The sequence below is a fragment of the Schistocerca cancellata genome, chromosome 2, assembly GCF_023864275.1.
Source record: "Schistocerca cancellata isolate TAMUIC-IGC-003103 chromosome 2, iqSchCanc2.1, whole genome shotgun sequence".
In the NCBI taxonomy this organism is placed as follows: domain Eukaryota; kingdom Metazoa; phylum Arthropoda; class Insecta; order Orthoptera; family Acrididae; genus Schistocerca; species Schistocerca cancellata.
The window spans coordinates 556873768-556893447 of NC_064627.1; the positions used below are offsets into that span (position 1 = coordinate 556873768).

The 19680-nt window shown below is 42.3% G+C and overlaps 1 pseudogene; it reads right to left on the minus strand.

Moving 5' to 3' along the window:
- Nucleotides 1-16907: 16907 nt before the first annotated feature.
- Nucleotides 16908-17025, minus strand: LOC126164169 (5S ribosomal RNA; annotated as a pseudogene).
- Between the last annotated feature and the right edge of the window lie 2655 nt (nt 17026-19680).

Here is a 19680-nt window from a genome sequence, read left to right on the forward strand (position 1 = left end):
TAGAGAACGCCTGTAAAGCTTACATAAAACTTGCGAAAGTTGTCAGATCTACAGATATAGCCGTAAACCTTAGAGTACGATTAGTAAGATGTTACATCTAGTATGTACTACTATACTGTTCTGAAAGGCGGTTAGTAAATATGATATCTGCAAGGAAGATGTAGGCTTTTCAAACGTGGATTTACCGAAGAGTGCTTAAAATAACGTGAATAGCAAGAATAACAAACACCGAAATAATGCGAAGAACAACAAACCGAGGGCAATGTTAACAAGTTTAAAGAAGACAACTATATACGTAGGACATATCTTACGGAACTCCAAAGACACTAACAGAATAAAACCGTAGCACCAAGAAGGAGTTGTGCGACATATATGAGAGAGTTAGTAGGCGTGTTTCTACATTCGAAAGATGATGTATATTCAAATTTCACGCCAGTGGCAGAAGAGAGGCGCTAGTAGCACCACTATGAGGATGCAAATCAGGCTTGCTCTTAATACACGCTACTGTAACGGTCGTGAATATTAGTTACCTTTGAGATTGGACGTGGTGAGTTGACGTTAGTCAAGAAAGCCTGTAAGGCGATGAAGACGCCATTATCAACACGTCACTGAGTTTGAAAGAGGTCGTAGAATAGGACTACGGGAAGCGGAACGTTCTTTCTGCGATATTGCAGAAAGTCTTAGTAGGACTGTAGCCACTGTGCATGATTGCTGGCAGCAGTGGTCACGAGAATGTACGGTCGCAAGTAGACCGCGTTCCAGACGGCGACACTACCGAGAGGGAAAACCATTGTGTTCGGCGTATGGCTCTGGCGCATCGCATTGCATCTGCAACAGCAATGAGAGCAGCAGTTGGCACCACAGTGCCACAAGGAACTGTTACAAATCGGTTATTTTAAGGATAGATCCGAGCGAGACGCCCTTGTGCATGCGTTCCACTGACCCTAAACCTCTGCCATTTGCGACTTCAATGTTGTTAAACGAGAGTTCATTGACGGGCGGAGGAAGGTCTGTTGTGTTTTCTGACGAAAGCTGGTTCTGCCTCGGTGCCAGTGACGGCTGTGTGTTGCCTAGAATTAGACCAGTTGAGGGCCTGCAACAAACCTGTCTGAATGCTAGATACACTGGACCTACACATGAACTTATGATCTGGGTTGTGAGGTTTGTTGGGTGTATCATATTTCAAGCACGAACACCTTGAGTATGAATTATAGGTACAGCGATTTTCTGTGGAAAGTAGCGTCCCGGAACTGGCAGCCAGGTTGTGTGCAGCACTGGATAATGCTCTTCACATTTCCCCTGACGCCGTTGGAGACATAGGTGCCGCTATTTCTACTGCTTCTGTAGCTTTGGAAAATGTGTCTCATAATTTGCAATTTTTGGAAGGCAGTCAATCTACATACAGCCAATTGTGTAGGGTCCAAGCCCATTTGGCCAACGGAGTAACCGTCTTGATAATTCAAGTTGTCTTGAGCTTAGTGATCAGCAAAGGGTGACTGTTAAGCAGTTGGTCGATCAAGTGAAAGATCTACAAGTTAGGACTAGTTCATTGAGTTTGGATAGTGAAGTTAGTAGATTGAAACAGGGTAGTTTAGCCAATAGTCATTGGAGCCGTGGAGTGGGGTCACAATCGATTTTGCGTCCTTGGCTTCGGGCATTATTCACTGGCACTACTACTGGCAGTGCGAATCAATGGTAGCTTGTCGTTGATTGCCTCTGGCAGAGCGAGTCCGAAAGTAGGCCTTGAGCAGCGTTGGTGGGGCAGGAAGGGGCTGGCAGGGAGTGACAGTGGACTAGTGGGCATCATAGGCCGAGTCCTGGACATAGTGGATAAGTCGGCCGTTAGCTCTGTTCGTGTCGACATTGTGTAACTGGTGAAGTCGGAGTTACGACATTGAGCTGAGTACGGCGTCCTTCTGTACGTCCCCACCGATTTCTCAGGCTTTGATATTTCATGCTGTGTAGGGCTGGATTTCCAGGATTATCAAATATCTGTCACATCGTTTGGTAACGGTAAGTATTTCTCACGATACGCCAACTTCTATTGCCTGTGCTTGGTGGCTTACTGAAATAATTGTTTGAGCGTAATTATCTGACCTAAGGCTCTGTTGTTTCGGATTACTTACGTTTCCGATCAGTCGAATATTTGGCTGTATATGTAACTGTCCCTACAAAACTCTACCATCTGGTGAGCAAGATGTATGAGACAGGCGAAATACCCTCAGACTTCAAGAAGAATATAATAATTCCAATCCCAAACAAAGCAAGTGTTGACAGATGTGAAAATTACCTAACTATCAGTTTAATAAGTCACGGCTGCAAAATACTAACGCGAATTCTTTACAGACGAATGGAAAAACTAGTAGAAGCCGACCTAGAGGAAGATCGGTTTGGATTCCGTAGAAATATTGGAACACGTGAGGCAATACTGACCCTACGCCTTATCTTAGAAGCTAGATTAAGAAAAGGCAAATCTACGTTTCTAGCATTTGTAGACTTAGAGAAATCTTTTGGCAATGTTGACTGGAATACTCTCTTTCAGATTCTGAAGTTAGCAGGGGTAAAATATAGGGAGCGAAAGGTTATTTACAATTTCTATAGAAACCAAATGGCAGTTATAAGAGTTGAGGGGAATGAAAGGGAAGCAGTGGTTGGGAAGGGACTGAGACAGGTTTGTAGCCTCTCCCCGATGTTATTCAATCTATATATTGAGCAAGCAGTGAAGGATACTAAAGAAAAATTCGGAGTAGGTATTAAAATCCATGGAGAAGAAATAAAAACTTTGAGGTTCGCAGAGACAGCAAAGCACTTGGAAGAGCAGTTGAACGGAATGGATAGTGTCTCGAAAGGAGGATATAAGATGAACGTCAACAAAAGCAAAACGAGGATAATAGGATGTAGTCAAATTAAGTCGGGTGATGCTGAGGGTATTAGATTAGGAAATGAGACACTTAAAGTAGTAAAGGAGTTTTGCTATTTGGGGAGCAAAATAACTGATGATGGTCGATGTAGAGGGGATATAAAATGTAGACTTGCAATGGGAAGGAAAGCGTTTCTGAAGAAGAGAAATTTGTTAACATCGAGTATAGATTTAAATGTCAGGAAGTCGTTTCTGGAAGTATTTGTATGGAGTGTAGCCATGTATGGAAGTGAAACATGGACGATAAATAGTTTAGACAAGAAGAGAATATAAGCTTTCGAAATGTGGTGATACAGAAGAATGCTGAAGGTTAGATGTGTAGATCACATAAATAATGAGGAGGTGTTGAATAGGATTGGGGAGAAGAGAAGTTTGTGACACAACGTAACTAGAAGAAGTGATCGGGTGGTAGGATATGTTGTGTGGCATCAAGGCATCCACAATTTAGTATTGGAGGGCAGCGTGGAGGGTAAAAATCGTAGAGGGAGACCAAGAGATGAATACACCAAGCAGATTCAGAAGGATGTAGGTTGCAGTAGGTACTGGGAGATGAAGAAGCTTGCACAGGATAGAGTAGCATGGAGAGGTGCATCAAACCAGTCTCAGTACTGACAAAAGCATGTAACAACATGTAACTATGCATGTATTAGGGATTTCTATGTACCATTGAGAGTTTCATCGCAGTGTATTTGTGTTGGTTGTATAAAATATGAAACACTAAAGTCAGTTGATAATCTTAATGTTAGATTTGCCCATTGATATTGTTGTGGATTGGCAGGAGAGCCAACCCGGTTTTGAGAGGAAGCCGAAAGGCACGCGTTTTAGCTCACGCAGGCTAGCGTGAGGTCTGGAACAGGTCAAAGAAATTAGACTAACAAAAAAGGACGTAGCTGTGGAACACTTAACTTTAATCCATAAATGGTTAACATCGCTCTTGACGGTACATGTTTTACAGCATCAATAGTAACTGGTAATGGCGCCTTGCTAGGTCGTAGCAAATGACGTAGCTGAAGGCTATGCTAACTATCGTCTCGGCAAATGAGAGGGTATTTTGTCAGTGAACCATCGCTAGCAAAGTCGGTTGAACAACTGGGCGAGTGCTAGGAAGTCTCTCTAGACCTGCCGTGTGGCGGCGCTCGGTCTGCAATCACTGATAGTGGCGACACGCGGGTCCGACGTATACTAACGGACCGCGGTCGATTTAAAGGCTACCACCTAGCAAGTGTGGTGTCTGGCGGTGACACCACAGATATGGCCTTGGCTTTCTTGTGCCGTAGTATTCTGGGAAAGTGTTTTGGCAAAAGCCGTGGCAAAAACTTGACAGGTTAAATTGAGATCTTAAGTGTTTTTAAGAATTTAGCATTCAATCTTTTAGTTTATATTTCGTTTGCTTTAACAGAAATTTCCTGTATTTAATAAATGTGTTAAAATTTTGTTGTAGTTTCCATGCCTAAATATCGAGGAAGGAAGCATTCCTTGTAAGATCTAATTATTTGCTAATGCCTCATAGACGTAAGTTTGTCATTTTCTTTGCATAACTGTTTGGTTCACTTAAGATGCCTCGCGATCTAGTTTGGCGAAATCACTGTCAGGTCTTATTCTCTGGGCATTTATTAAGTTTCCCTGTATCAAACTTTATTCAGCTATATGGCTTACGAGACGTTACCTTTGCCACTACTAGGCATTTCTGATATTTTGTAAATTTGCTTAAAGATACATTTTTGAAATTTAGTGGCATATTAAGCGACCTTGTGCTGAACATTTCTCGAGAAGGTGGCCATTAACATATGTTTAACTTGTTTTTTGGCCTACTTTTGTTAACAACCCTACTTAGTCTTCTGAGTTTCGCGGCCGGTTTTTCAGCGGCTGGTGGCTGCCGGGGTTGTTGCTTTTACTTATCGCCTTGGTGTTTTTTTACTTATCGCCTTGGTGTTTATTAGTTTGCTTCGAGGCAAGTCTATGATTGCCTTAGCGCGCTGGTTCGCGCTGCTTTCTGATAACTTTTAAGTTAAGTAGTGGTTGGTTGGTTGGTTGGTTGTTTCGGGGAAGGAGACCAGACAGCGAGGTCATCGGTCTCATCGGATTAGGGAAGGACGGGGAAGGAAGTCGGCCGTGCCCTTTGAAAGGAACCATCCCGGCATTTGCCTGGAGCGATTTAGGGAAATCACGGAAAACCTAAATCAGGATGGCCGGACGCGGGATTGAACCGTCGTCCTCCCGAATGCGAGTCCAGTGTCTAACCACTGCGCCACCTCGCTCGGTTTAAGTAGTGGCCTTATTACTTAATGTTCTGATCTATGAAACCTAATTTACAGTTGTACTTAAAGTTTTACATCTCCTTTGGACTGTGTTTGTATTGCACATGTTACGAATTCCGCGTGGGTAAGGTTTTTTTTTTTTTTCTAGACATACTTAGGCACAAGGTACTGTCTTGATAATTACTGGTCTCAGACTGAATTGGGATTATACTTGCCTCACGCGCGGACAACCTTAATATATTTTACTGTTTTGGTACTTGATAAAATTTTCAGTAGATTTTATGCTGATTTTAACAGTGTGTTTGCCCTCTTGTGTGCTAAGGGCCTGTTTGATTACAAAAAATTTAATTAGTTTTCTGAAAATCCTTTGAAAGGCTTGAGTGACCTTTCCTTAAATTGTCTTAAAGGTATCTTTGATATTGCCCTTTGAGCAGGTTCCGTTTTATGAGGAAATAAGTAGTAAGAAATTACTGAGGTTAAAATCATTTGTTAAAACCGAGTCACGCTGTAACCAACTAATTAGCCTTACCCTTTCGCTGATAAGTACTTATGATTATTGTATTTATTTATTTATGCTTCTATGTGGTGGCTAAATAAATGTAACGATTCAAACGACAAATGATGCTGCTATTCTCAGTTATCCGCCCCCCCCCCCCCCCCCGTGCTTTCCTTATCCTACCCCATGCTGAGTTTAGGGATTTCAGGTACTTTTAGTCAAAGATAATAATTACACTGACATCTCCAAAATTTATAATTGTCCCCTGGACATTAAAAACGGCGGGACATGGTCCTTGTGGCGGAGAGTTCCATTCCTTGATTAACACCGATGACAATTGTTGGATAGTCGTTGGTACATGTGGATGTGCTGCAATATGTCGCCCGACAAGTCCCACACGTACTCGATGGGACTTAAGTCGGAGGTATAGGCAGGCCAGTCCATCGCCGAATATATTCTGGTTCCAAAATGTCCTCCACGTGCGCAGTTCGATGCGGTCGTGCATTGTCATCCACAAAAATGGTCAGGGCCCAATGTACTCCCAAAAAGACGCAATGGGGAAGAAGTACAGTGTCACAATAATGCTGACCGTTGCGTGTACCCTGTTGAAAGAGGTCGTACACCCAAGAAACTTAGTGCTTCCACACACTACAACACCTGGACCACCAAAACGAACATGTTCGGCCATATTCCTGGGTGCACTACGTTCTCCCACCTCTCGCCATATGAGGGTAAATTCAGAATCACTACTCAGAATTAATTTATCCTCACCCGACAATCGCACGCTACCTAGTTCCTCTCTCGTTTAGTCTCTATGGTCTTGGCACTATCGAAAACGCTGTCGCCGATGTGAGGGTGTCAAAAACATAACGTATAGGTCATCAGGCAAAGAGACCACACCGATGCACTCACCGTGCCACAGAGGAGTGTCTTGCAGTCCACTTATATGTCTTTGCAGCTGCACCCACTGTTTGACATGGGTCCCTTCTTGCCTCTTGCACAATGTTGCCGTCATTTATTGCTATAACTAGCCGTGATAGAGTGCTTCCTCTCCTTCGGTCAGTATGCCTTTGGTTCCGAACGCTCTCCAGGCACGTGGAATAACGCTGTGGGCAATACCAAACTCTGGGCCTACACTCGTCAAATTTCGTCCTTCTTCCAGATTCCCGAAGATTCTTCCCCATATGAAGTCATCCAAATGTTGTCTTTTTCCACGTCGTAATGAAGAACACGGCCACAAGTGCACTATAACTGCTCACTCATCGACACATACTGTCTTTTCACTTCCTTTCACCTACCTTGCGTTGGAAGGTCACCCCCATTTGGCCCTACAGTCACGTTGACTGCGCTCCATGTCATGCCCAGCTTTGGTTGGTTGGTTGATTTGGGGGAGGGGACAAACCAGCAGGGTCGTCGGTCCCATAGGAGTGGGGGAGGATGGGAAGGAAGTCGGCCATGCCCTTTCAAAGTAACCATCTCTCGTATTTGCCTGAAGCGATTTAGGGAAATCACAGAAAATCTAAATCAGGAGAGGCGGACGCGGGTTTGAACCGTCGTCCTCCAGAATGTGAGGCCAGGGTGCTAACCACTGCGCCAGCTTGCCCGGTCCGTCCAACTTTCTGTGCACGACTGCGGTACCTCTCGAAACATGTTCTCTCAGTTTCATTCGTTTCCACAGGGTAGTTAGTATGTTAATGCAGCTCACCCTTAAGTTTTGCAGAGCAGAGCACTTCCACAGCCGATATTAGAAGAGAAGATCGAGGGTGAAGGAAAATACGAGAGAAGAAGAATATCTTGGTTAAATAACATAAAACAGTGGTCAGGATTACCTAGCACAGATATGCTACTACTTAATTACTTCATAGAATAAAAATGTATAGTGTGGTCGCCAACAATCATTAATGGATAGGCAGAAGAAGAAGAACAAAACAAAACAAGGCCCCCATGTTCTTTTAATTCCAGAACACTAAAGGTAGGAGAATATTATGTTAATACTAAAACATCGTAGAGTCTTGTACTCCACATTTTATTCAAAATAAGTCATAGTTATAAGTTATGTTTTAGTTAATTACAATTACTAGATCTTCAATGCTATGTTACACACTCAATTAGATACAAAAGTATTGTTTTATACTCTACTGCAACTGTGAATATTATAAGGGTTTTGTAATGTAGGGTCAATGGCCTTGCAGTAGAGGTAACACCGGTTCCTATCAGATCGCCGAAGTTAAGGGCTGTCGGGCTTGACCAGCACTTGGGTGGGTGACCGTCTGAGTCTGCCGAGTGCTGCTGGTAAGCGGGTTGCATTCAGCCCTTACGAGGCGAACTGAGGAGCTACTTCATTGAGAAGTAGCGCTCCGGTGACGAAAACTGACAACTGCTGTACCGTCGGTCTTTCCGACGCCTGTTCGGGCGGAGTTTAGTTTTAGTAAAAGTAACAGTTACTTTTGACAGCCCCGTCTTCAGAACTTAAAAAAAAATCTTTACTGAACTCCATTGAACAGCATTTACGTACGACAACTATTCGTTTGCTTTCTTTTGTAAAACATCCAAGTAAGAGAAATTTTGATGTCATCTTCGTGTCATCATAACTGACTCCTAATACCTAATCCTCCTACAACACCTACAATTGATATAAAAACGCGTCAGTGAAATTTCGGGCAATTTTTCAACGAAATATCTTTACTGTGCGAAGAAACATCCAATCACACACTGCCCGGCCAATAAATACTCTGAGTCTGACATTGATCATGTCGTTCTGACAGTCATGGACGATGTACGGATATTTCAAACAGTACTTCAGTGTTACTTTAGTTATCGTTACTTTCGTATGTACCACACAACTAACATATAATTTTAGCTCTAGTGTGTCATTTTTCATGCAAAACGTATCACTGACACAAGCTCATAACTAGTGGTACTGCTTGTTTTACCACCGTAATTGCTCGTTGTCGAGCCAAAGCAAAGAACAACAGACTGATAACTGTGTGAAACTTACATGACCGAGGGACCAGCTTTTCATAAAAAATGAGCAGTTTAACAATTCTGACCAGCCTTTATTCACAGGTAGTTTGCCGTTATTCTTTTTTACTTATATTTTAACACAAACGGTTCGAAACATGGTGTGACACGTGTGTGTGTGTGTCACGTTCGCTCAATGAGACATCTTTCGTGTAAGTACCAATTAATAATTTTATACAGTAAAGTACACTCTCACCGAATTGTTCGAAGCGAATCCTCCAAGTATCACGACCCTTTTATGAAACCTATTAATTAATCCAAATGTCTGCTTGCACAGACATGTTATTTTCGTTAACTTTTGTCACATTCATTTCGTTCATTACCAACTGAAATCCAGACACTGTAGAGGCCTCTTCTTTTCAAAAATTCCAGACAGCTGAGACTGGCGTGAGAGCGTTCCCAATTGGTATCATTTCGGAAAAGACCACTAGTTTTGGCATGATTTTATAATCCTGAGATCTCTAAATATGTTTCGTTCCCGCTGATGAGAGCAAGCCAAATTGTTGCGAAACTTGTTCCTTTTCAGCCAGTTCCAAAGAAGTAGAGAGTAATAATGGACATTTCAATCGTGAAACCTTCTGAAATTTAATTTAATACTCTTCAATATTTACTCTGAAGGAAATAACGGGATGTCCAAGATCCAATACACTGCTAATGCTTTTCTTATCAGTCAAATATCTGACGAGTTGATAGTGGGCAGAGAGAAGCACAGTGGGGAATATTTCGGAAGCTGTTTTCAGTTCCGGGATATATCTGGTCGGAACCGAGACTACACGTCAGGGAAAAAGGTGCAGACCTACAAGACTTACTAAAACCGACTACTTGTTCGACATGAGTAGGGTAACTAATTGTTTTAATGTAATTTTTATTCATTACTCCTAAGGGTAGACGGGACTGTTTCATATCCAATCTCCATTAGACCCCTTTCCTTTTAGGACAAGTGCAAGGGGAGTTGGTAAGTGAACATTGGTGTTTCCAGTTGGTAGTTTACTACCAACTACCTTGCTCCCAAAGGAAAGGACTTGAGCTTCTGCAGTTGGAGCTAAATTCATCACTGATTCAGGCTTACTGTATTTGTGCACAATATCTGCCAATAACAGTATGATGGAGGCTACCTCAATTTGCATTACGAAGTTATGTAAATAAATTCTGTTTTCAGGAAACATTTCTTCGTTTGCGGGTAAAAATGGATTTGGTCAAGACTGCTATAAAATGACCTTCACATTGTTTATTATGGCAACACTCTAAATTTTGAGGCTACTTGTCTCATCTTCGGATGCAGGTATTCACACTAAAAAATTTCAGTAAGCTAGTGTATACAAAAACAATTGCATTACTTATTGATTATGCATTGCAGTTTCCTTGAGGTATTCCGGTCGTGGGATTAACCGGTGTTTCGCTTTCTTTGTCACAACAGCGTGTTTATGAAGTTGTTCTTACAATATATTCCAGGACAAATGTTCGTCTTGTGGTCCTCCGTCATCCCGCAGCTGTTTCTAGGCACACGCGATCGCAGCCAAAACAATTCTCATGTTAACTACCACGTAGGCAACACACATGCACTCGAATTCACAGATGCATTTAATACGGCATGTTGGCTTCCGCATCGAATATTTAATACTCCAATATTTTTGCGGTTTCATTCAGTCACGCTTTTCTTTTCTTTCCCCCCACGGTGAAGTCCAAAAATCACCTGCTCACTCCATACAGTCCGCTGTAAGCTCTTTTCTTCATAACGTCTGTTAGAGAATTACATTCACTGAGCGGTTTCCTAATTTTCGGCAGTCTAAGGTCGGAACATCTTTGATTAACATAAATTAGCAAGTTTGAAAATTTGCATTCACACATTCATAAAACAGTTACCCCACAAAAGAATTTTTCGAGAAAGAAGGAAAAAAGCAGTTCTGCTTCACTTCCTAGGAAAAGAAGTACTTGAGTTAACAGGAGAAACACTTTCAAGCGCAAAATACTAAATTACGTGCATTTATGACTATTAAACATTTACACGCTTTTGTTTTCGGTGTAAGGCCTTTCGAATGTAGTTTCCAGAATTCATTTGCTTCACTACAGTAGGACGCTTTCTTACAAAACTTCACTGTTTCTCAGTAGAATGAAACGGGATTATTTTACTGTTTACGGCCATAATATTCATTTTCTCCTACGTCCTTTTTTCTCACGACAGTATATTTCCCAAACACTATTCACTTCTAATTTGCGCACACAATGGTGGAATTAGTTTTTCTAACTTTGTTTCTGCCTTTGCCCGTCATTAGCAGCAAACTGGCACGAGAGAGACTTGTTTTTACCTGCGCTGAAAGCAACAGTAAAACGCATCCACTCTAGTTGTGTTTGTCGTGAGTTTCTCGCCCAGTGCAAAGTCCCAAGCAACTGGAAAAAAGCACTTGTGACTACTGTATATAAGAAGGAGAAAAGAACGGGCCCCGCAAAATTATAATGTTCCTAACATCGGTTTGTTGCACAATTCTTGTACATATCTTTAGTTAGAATACAGTAAATTTCCTTGAGGCGGAAAATCTTCTGTTCACAAATCAGTGCGCATTTAGAAAGAATAGCTCATGCGAAAGTTGGCCTGCCCCTTTCTCACATGGTATTCTAATAAAAAAAAAATTAAAAAAACCTGCGGGTGAAGGGTAACAGGCAGATTCCACATTCGTGGATTTCCGGAAAGTGTTTGACACGGTGCACAGCTGTAGACTGATCGGAGACCCAGGGAAGTGTGGTAGGACAGCTGTTTTTTTCTGTATGAATGGATGATTTGACGGACAGTGCGAGCAGCAATGTACGGCTGTTTGCCGGTAGCACTGTGGTGTGCGGAAGGTATCGGTGTTGAGTGACTCTAAGGGGATACAAGAATACAAGACGACTATGAAATTTCTAGTGATGTGTGGCAGCTTGCTGTTAAAAAAAGAAAAAGATAAGGCAAGTTCATGGAGGAGTCGAAGCGGTTCAGATGTCTGCTAGATTTGTCACCGAAAGGTTTGATCAGCACGTTAGTAATACGGACTTCGTGGACTGAAATGGAAATCTCTGGAGGGAAGACGATGAGCTTTTCACGAAACGCTATTGAGAAAATTTTTAGAACCGTCATTTGAATCTGACCACAGTAGGATTCTACTGCCTCCACCTTACATGTCTCACTAGGACGATGAAGATAACATCAGGGAAACAAGACTCTTATACAGGCATATAGACAGTCATTTCCCCTCGCTTCATTTGCCAGTGAAATAAGAAAGTAAATGAGTAGTAAAAGTGGTTCAAATGGCTCTAAGCACTATGGGACTTAACACCTAAGGTCATCAGTCCCCTAGACTTAAAACTACTTAAACCTAACTAACGTAAGGACATCACACACATCCATGCCCGAGGCAGGATTCGAACCTGCGACCGTAGCAGCAGCGCGGTTCAGGACTGAAGAGCCTCTATCCGCTCGGCCACAGCGGCCGGCGAAATGACTAGTACAAGGTACTGTGCGCCATGTACCCTATGGAGGTTGAAGGAGCATGTATGTGAATATAGATGCAGTCGTCGTTACATTTATGAAGAATTTCCATCGAGAATCTACCATCAGATAAACAAACTCTTGGGTACAGGCGATTAATCAGCGACTATAAAGCATTTGCTTTAGCTTCGGAAAATTTTTCTCAGAGAGCAAGGATTCTAAAGCAGTGATACATCGGAATACTGTTAAGCATATAGACACCGTAGAAATCTAAATTGACAATAAGAATGCTAAAGCATCGACTGTACTATATTTCACGTTCTAAAAAGACTTAAATTTAAGGTCGTGCTTCCATAATCAGAATTATTATAAAATAATCTCTAAAAGCGAACAAAGTAAAAATAAAAATAATAAACTTTCATTATTATGACTTTTATTTATATTTTTATGTTGATCAATTTTAGAGATTCTTATGTAATAATTCTGATGCGAAGGCATGACCTTCGAAATCCTTAAATTTTACACTGTGAAACGGTGGTTGAGCCGAAATTTTAACATTAATTGGAACAAAAAATAAAAAGACGCTACAAGCTTCGATAGACAAGAGCAGTAGCTGTAATCTCAGTAGGATGCATGTTGCAGAATAAAACTTACTGAAGTTCTTTATTGATGATGGCCGGTGTAGTTTATTTATATATGCTGGAGAGTTTTACTAATGTATGGTTCAATATAGTAGTGGCAGCACAGGAGGTACAGACACTACAGAACAGGCATAGTGAGTTACCAGTGGATGCATACGTAAGCATGCAGCACAGAGCGCCATCCTGTGACAGTGGTGTCATCAATACTTCACTGCCGGCCACAGCTTGCGTGAGGGAAGTCCTAATCAGACAGCTCACTCAGATGACTAAACCAGAAGTCTAAATCTCGATCTATGGCCCCACATCTAAAGATGCCCCAGAATGGGAGAACCTGGCATTCAGTTTGGTATCGCTTTCATTCTGGCATGTCAGTGATATCTTTTGTTAGAAACAACCATAACTTTAGGAGTCGGTCTTTGCACTTCCTCTTGACGCTATTTTAGAGTGACATATCATTTTAACAATATGTGTTTCATATGTCAGTAAGTCTGGTCTGTGAAGTAATGAAAATTTACAGAACTTGCCTTTTAATTTCGTTTTCAGCATAATCATGTTGTTCTCTTATCCCTCAGGTAAACTGAAGGCCGTTAAGGATGTGTATCATCCTGCTTTGCGGCAATATTCATGTCTATATACATTTGTCCTTCAAACATTCTGTAAAAACTTCGTGGTCTCCTGACCTTCATTGGTTACATATTATGCCCTCACAATCATATTCAGCACATCAAGACGCTTCATTCGAACCCAAACTCGATAAGATAAAGTCAATGTTTCCAGAATGAGATTTTCACTCTGCAGCGGAGTGTGCGCTGATATGAAACTTCCTGGCAGATTAAAACTGTGTGCCCGACCGAGACTCGAACTCGGGACCTTTGCCTTTCGCGGGCAAGTGCTCTACCAACTGAGCTACCGAAGCACGACTCACGCCCGGTACTCACAGCTTTACTTCTGCCAGTATCTCGTCTCCTACCTTCCAAACTTTACATAAGCTCTCCTGCGAACCTTGCAGAACTAGCACTCCTTTCTTTCAGGGCACACAGTTTTAATCCGCCAGGAAGTTTCATATCAGCGCACACTCCGCTGCAGAGTGAAAATCTCATTCTGGAAACATCCCCCAGGCTGTGGCTAAGCCATGTCTCCGCTATATCCTTTCTTTCAGGAGTGCTAGTTCTGCAAGGTTCGCAGGAGAGCTTCTGTAAAGTTTGGAAGGTAGGAGACGAGATACTGGCAGAAGTAAAGCTGTGAGTACCGGGCGTGAGTCGTGCTTCGGTAGCTCAGTTGGTAGAGCACTTGCCTGCGAAAGGCAAAGGTCCCGAGTTCGAGTCTCGGTCGGGCACACAGTTTTAATATGCCAGGAAGTTTCAAAGTCAATGTTGTATGAATTCATGTAAACAATATGCAAATAACAAGTAAATCGCAAATGCGCACCGAGGTTGAAATATTCGAGGCTGGCGTATACACACACATTCAAGACATGACGGTCACAAAAGCTTTTAGGTCGGGAGAGGCAAGCCGCACGCCAGGAGACTGGTCCCTTCAGAGGATGACTCAACCTATCTACGTCAACCGCCGACCGCCTGTAAAGCAGACAGCGTTTGCCTGAGTGAAAGGGACAACGACCCCGTGTTCAGCTTAAAAGCAGATTCCGCTACATTGTGTGGGAGCGCCCAGCCTACTCATTATTTACAAATATAGCACACAGTTTCAGAGGTTTCCACAGGGAGACAACAAACGCCAAATGCCGATGCTGCAGATTTCCGGATTGGTCGCCTTAAACGAAACGTCATTCTCCCGTTTTAGAAGAGCAATGCTGATTGGCCTTGAGCTGAAGGAGTAATGGAAGAGACCAAAAGATATACCCCTTCATGTCTGGCGTGGGGAGGGGCCATTCCGTTGTAGCTCTTGGAGCGAGAACACATAACGAGAGCGTGTGCGCTCATACATGTACTCAAAGAGTGAGGAACAAGTCTCTCCTCAGTACTTCACTGGGAGAGCACCTCTGTCGAGAGTGAATCAGAGTGCGACTATATATTGAGTCCTTGCAATTAAGCGTTGTTCACTGTGTTGGCCACCACACTTATTGTGCTGTGTGAATGGACAAAGTTATAGTTAAGCGCCTGCGAGCGAATTTTTGAGTGGCATCACGGTGGACTGGTTATCAGTCCGGTGTACCGCACCATTAGTTAGACTAGGGGCGAAGAGGAATCCTTGACTTCATCAAGGCGTAGGGAGAGTTTGATTGGTGAAGGTCAATCGAGATAGAACGAGAGTTATTTGTCAGCAGCAAGCGGCGCAGACAGCAGTCATCACAGCTTACGGTAATGTGCGCTACAGCTCTTGCGAGCCGCATATTTCCTCAACAACAGTACACTTCACTGCATTTCACATGCAACAGCCTCGACTGTATCTAGCAACATTCTAATGGATAATTATTCAAGGTGAGTAGGCACGGCTCTCAGCCATTCTGCCAAGTCAATAACAATCTTAAACTCTCCTATCCTTAAGAGGTAACTTCAAATTCCGAAAAGAACCTGGAAATAACGTGTTCAGTTCGTAACTAAAAGTGCCATTGTGATTTCTCAGAATTTTTGCAAAATAAATAATAATTTTCGTTAGTTTCATGTTTTTCTTACACTAACTAGCAATACTCCAGTACCCAAGTATCCCACTAGTTACGTAAGAAATTTTGTGAATTTTTGTGTCATTTCCTTACAGCGAACGACTCCAGATGATATTTATTGCTGAAAGTTTTTCAGGTATTTCTCTTTAGAATGTTAGGATCGTCTGTCTGACTTCTGTAGTAGTGTGGGGGTGGAAATTGCATTTTGCAGGAACCACACTATAAAGGATACATCCCAGATTAATCTGTTGCGCAGAATGACAGAACAGCAACCACACGTTCACCACAGAATACAAACACCTCACATGTCTTCAACACAGAATTGCAATTGTGCCATTGACAGCTTTCAATAATTATTGCAGAAGCCTGCTGGAAGACCGCTGCAGAGAAACAAATTATTGTTAACGGTGTATATAGTCCTCTCTTGTGTTCACCGTATGGCTGACTGGTTCCTTCCAAAAAGTGCATAAGGTTAACAAAACTTTGATAAAAAAAGTGTGATTTCTGCGAGATCAGTTTTATACTCATCAGATTCTTAAATAGTTGATTTTACAAATTCCTGAACTAGCAGCATACGTAGCCTGAAGGGTATGTTTTGGACAAAAACGATCCTGTTTTCCCGGAATGAGATATTACAAAGTACTACCTTGTGATGTCTGTGATTCAGCCCGCAGCTCGTGGTCGTGCGGTAGCGATCTCGCTTCCCACGCCCGGGTTCCCGGGTTCGATTCCCGGCGGGGTCAGGGATTTTCTCTGCCACGTGATGGCTGGGTGTTGTGTGATGTCCTTAGGTTCGTTAGGTTTAAGTAGTTCTAAATTCTAGGGGACTGATGACCATAGATGTTAAGTCCCATAGTGCTCAAAGCCATTTGAACCTGTGATTCACGAGCCTACGTAAGGGCACTACGTGTGCGAAGAGTGGAGAATGGTGTAAGGAGCTGAAAAGAAAAAAATGACTCCTTGTTTTAAACAATTTTTCTTACTATTCAATTACAAATCAGTTATTACTATTGATGATACTAGCAAGAATAATATGAACATCAATTAAAAATGGTGCGTGGCTTCTTCTGTCAACGAGCCACGTACACTGAAAATCTGATTTTATACCAATCTTTGCAGAAACACTGTTCCCAATTCTTCGAGACAGTGATTGCAGATCCACTACCCTCGACAGTTCTTCGATACCATTGAAATATGGTGAACATATAGACTAGAGAACACGTATTATCCCATCATCATACTTGCAGAATTAATGTGTAAGCGGGGAATTGTAAATCTTAAACTCCTCCCGAAGAGGCTATGAAGGCCCAACAGCACCGAAAGGCCGCCATGTCATCCTCAGACCATAGGCGTCATTGGATGCAGATATGGGGGGGGGCATGAGGTCAGCACACCGCTCTCCCAGCCGTATGTCAGTTTCCGAGACCGGAGCCGCTACTTCTCAATCAAGTAGCTCCTCAGCTGGCTCACAAGGGCTTAGAGCACCCCGCTTGCCAACAGCGCTCGGCAGACCGGATGGTCACCCATCCAAGTGCTAGCCCAGCCCGACAGCGCTTAACTTCGGTGATCTGACGGGAACCGGTGTTACCACTGCGGCAAGGCTGTTGGTAATTTTAAATCTTGGAAATAGCAATTTGCTGCCTGAAACAACAAATTAATTATTTCGTAGATTTTTCTAGTTACTTTCTAGTTCAGGATGTCTGCAGTGACAATCGTTATGTTTAAGATACCTTGTTTTACGTCTTCTCCTACAATTCCACGTTCATATGTGTACTGAGTTCACTGAGTTCACAACCACATGCAATGCTCATGTTTGAACTTAATAATGAAATCCAGTTTATCAAACCCTGTGTACTGCGAATAAGTCATTATAATCAAAGTAAGTACATATTAATTACCGGACCATGAAGCCCCTACTTAATTACCCTTATTTTTTATGTATTTTATTTATGTATCAGAGTAAAAGGGAATGCTGTATCTAGGATCTCCCAACTAATAAGAATTGTAATTGTACAAGCCTAAAAGCGAATTAAGTTCATTTCTAACCACTGGGAATATCTCTTCTATGCACATACAAAAAAAGGTTGTGGAAGCAGGAACGGTAGGGGTCAGAAAAGGCGGTGGTCAGTGTCGGATGTTGTATCAAAGAAAAGCGCGTTCGTAAACGGATATTAAATAATGATTTTACTTCGAACCCCAATAAAAAGGATATAAGAAATAAAATTCAAGCATTTGTGATCAGTAGCTGAACGCTCACAAAATGGTTCAAATGGCTCTGAGCACTATTGGTCTTAACATCTGAGGTCATTAGTCCCCCAGAACTTAGAACTATTTAAACCTAACTAACCTAAGGACATCACACACATCCATGCCCGAGGCAGGGCTCGAACCTGTGACCGTAGCGGAGGCGCGGTTCCTGACTGAAGCGCCTAGAACCGCTCGGCCACTGCAGCCGGCTGAACGCTCACATACTCGAACGCTGAAGTGTTCATGAAACTATTCCGTCAGCTACATGAAATGAAGCTTCTCACATCCAATCCCACAAAGACAAAAAAAAAAGCGTAATAGATGTACAAATACAAATTAAATTGTTACCAAGCTCGAAGCAGTACTTGAGATATCACTGCAGATCGCTGCAGACCAAATAACACAGGTACATTATTACCAAACGCAGATCGTAACAACTTGATCACAGGATACCACGGTGAAATGCAAGAATCACTAAATTCAGCGTCTTCCGATGATATTTAGGAGAACCAGTACAAACAGTACAACAATGGATTTCACTACTTGAAAGAAAATCACTTATTACCTTCACAACGTGCAAATCATGGGAAATTACGAATTAAATACTTGAAGAGAATATGGCCGATGACCTTAAACCAAGGCACTTTGAAGCATTACATTGCACCAACACACTGAACGCACATAGGTCATAAAACGGCGAAGTTTTGTAAACCGCAAATTATGAAAATTATACGAAATCACAGTACATCAAATGAAATCATGTCAAGTGCACAATGAGATGAACTCTGCCCAATGAATTATTCATTTAACTCAAACTGAGTGACAAAATTACCAACTTGACAACCGCGTTTTGCTGACTGCACACGGCTGTTTGCAAGCAGTTTCGTTGGCAGATTACACTAGAAGATGTCTGGGAAAAACATTTTCCATTCAAGCTGGCACCAGTGGCGGAATCCCACCTACGTCACGACATGTGACCCATAGCTGAACATAGATTTTCTACCGAAATATTTAGCGTTAACAATGCACCCCTTTTTTTCAAGATTACGTCGAGCTACCCAAATACAGGTCAACAGGTTCTTAGACAAAAATATGTCCAACGTCAGTCGACTGCTGCAAGGCAGAGAGACAGAGAAATGTCTAAAGTACAGGGATTATCTTTAGCTATAAAGGAATTGTGCGTAAAAATTTTACACTGTCTGACGGTGAAAGTTTGCGGAAGGTACAACCACCTCTCCATACGACTGCGGAAACGATTGTAGAACCTCCTCCATGTTTCGTTCTCGCAAGAAAACAGTTTCAATTGTATTCACTCCATACAAAGACATGTGATTGGAGATAGTGGAGAATTAGTCTCGTTATAATTATTCAGTGTGTGCTGCCGTTTGTCAGAAATCGGCGATCTGTACTCATTTCACCAAGGAAACCCTGTTGCAAGCACACCTAGGGCAACATCCCACCGTGTTCTCTGTGTCACTGGCAGTGGGCTTCTCATAAGAGAAAAATTATCCTTACCTTGTTGCCTCTAACAGGAACTTAAGCGTGTTTTTCGATATTGTGTAATAAACTTGAAATTTTCCCAACTTCATCTACATCTACATCACTATCCTGCAATTTACAATTAATTGCTTGGCAAAGGTTTCATCGAATCACCTTCAAGCTATTTCTCTACCGTTCCACTCTCGGACAGCGCTAGGGAAGAGCTTTCGAGTGCGAGTTCCAGTATCTCTTATTTTATTACAATGATCGTTTCTCACTATGTAAGTGCGAAAATATTTTCACAATCGGAAGAGGAAGTTAATCATGTCATGAGAAGATAGTGCCGCAATGGCAAGAGCCTTTGTCTTAATGACTGTCATCCCGAGCCACGTGTTGTATCGGTGACGCTCTCGCCGCTATTTCGCAAGAACACAAAACGATTTGCTCTTCTTTGAACTCTTTCGATGTCCTTCATCAATTCCATTTGATTGTCATGTAAATGTCTCACCGTTTTCTTCAACGATGTACGGCACAAAGC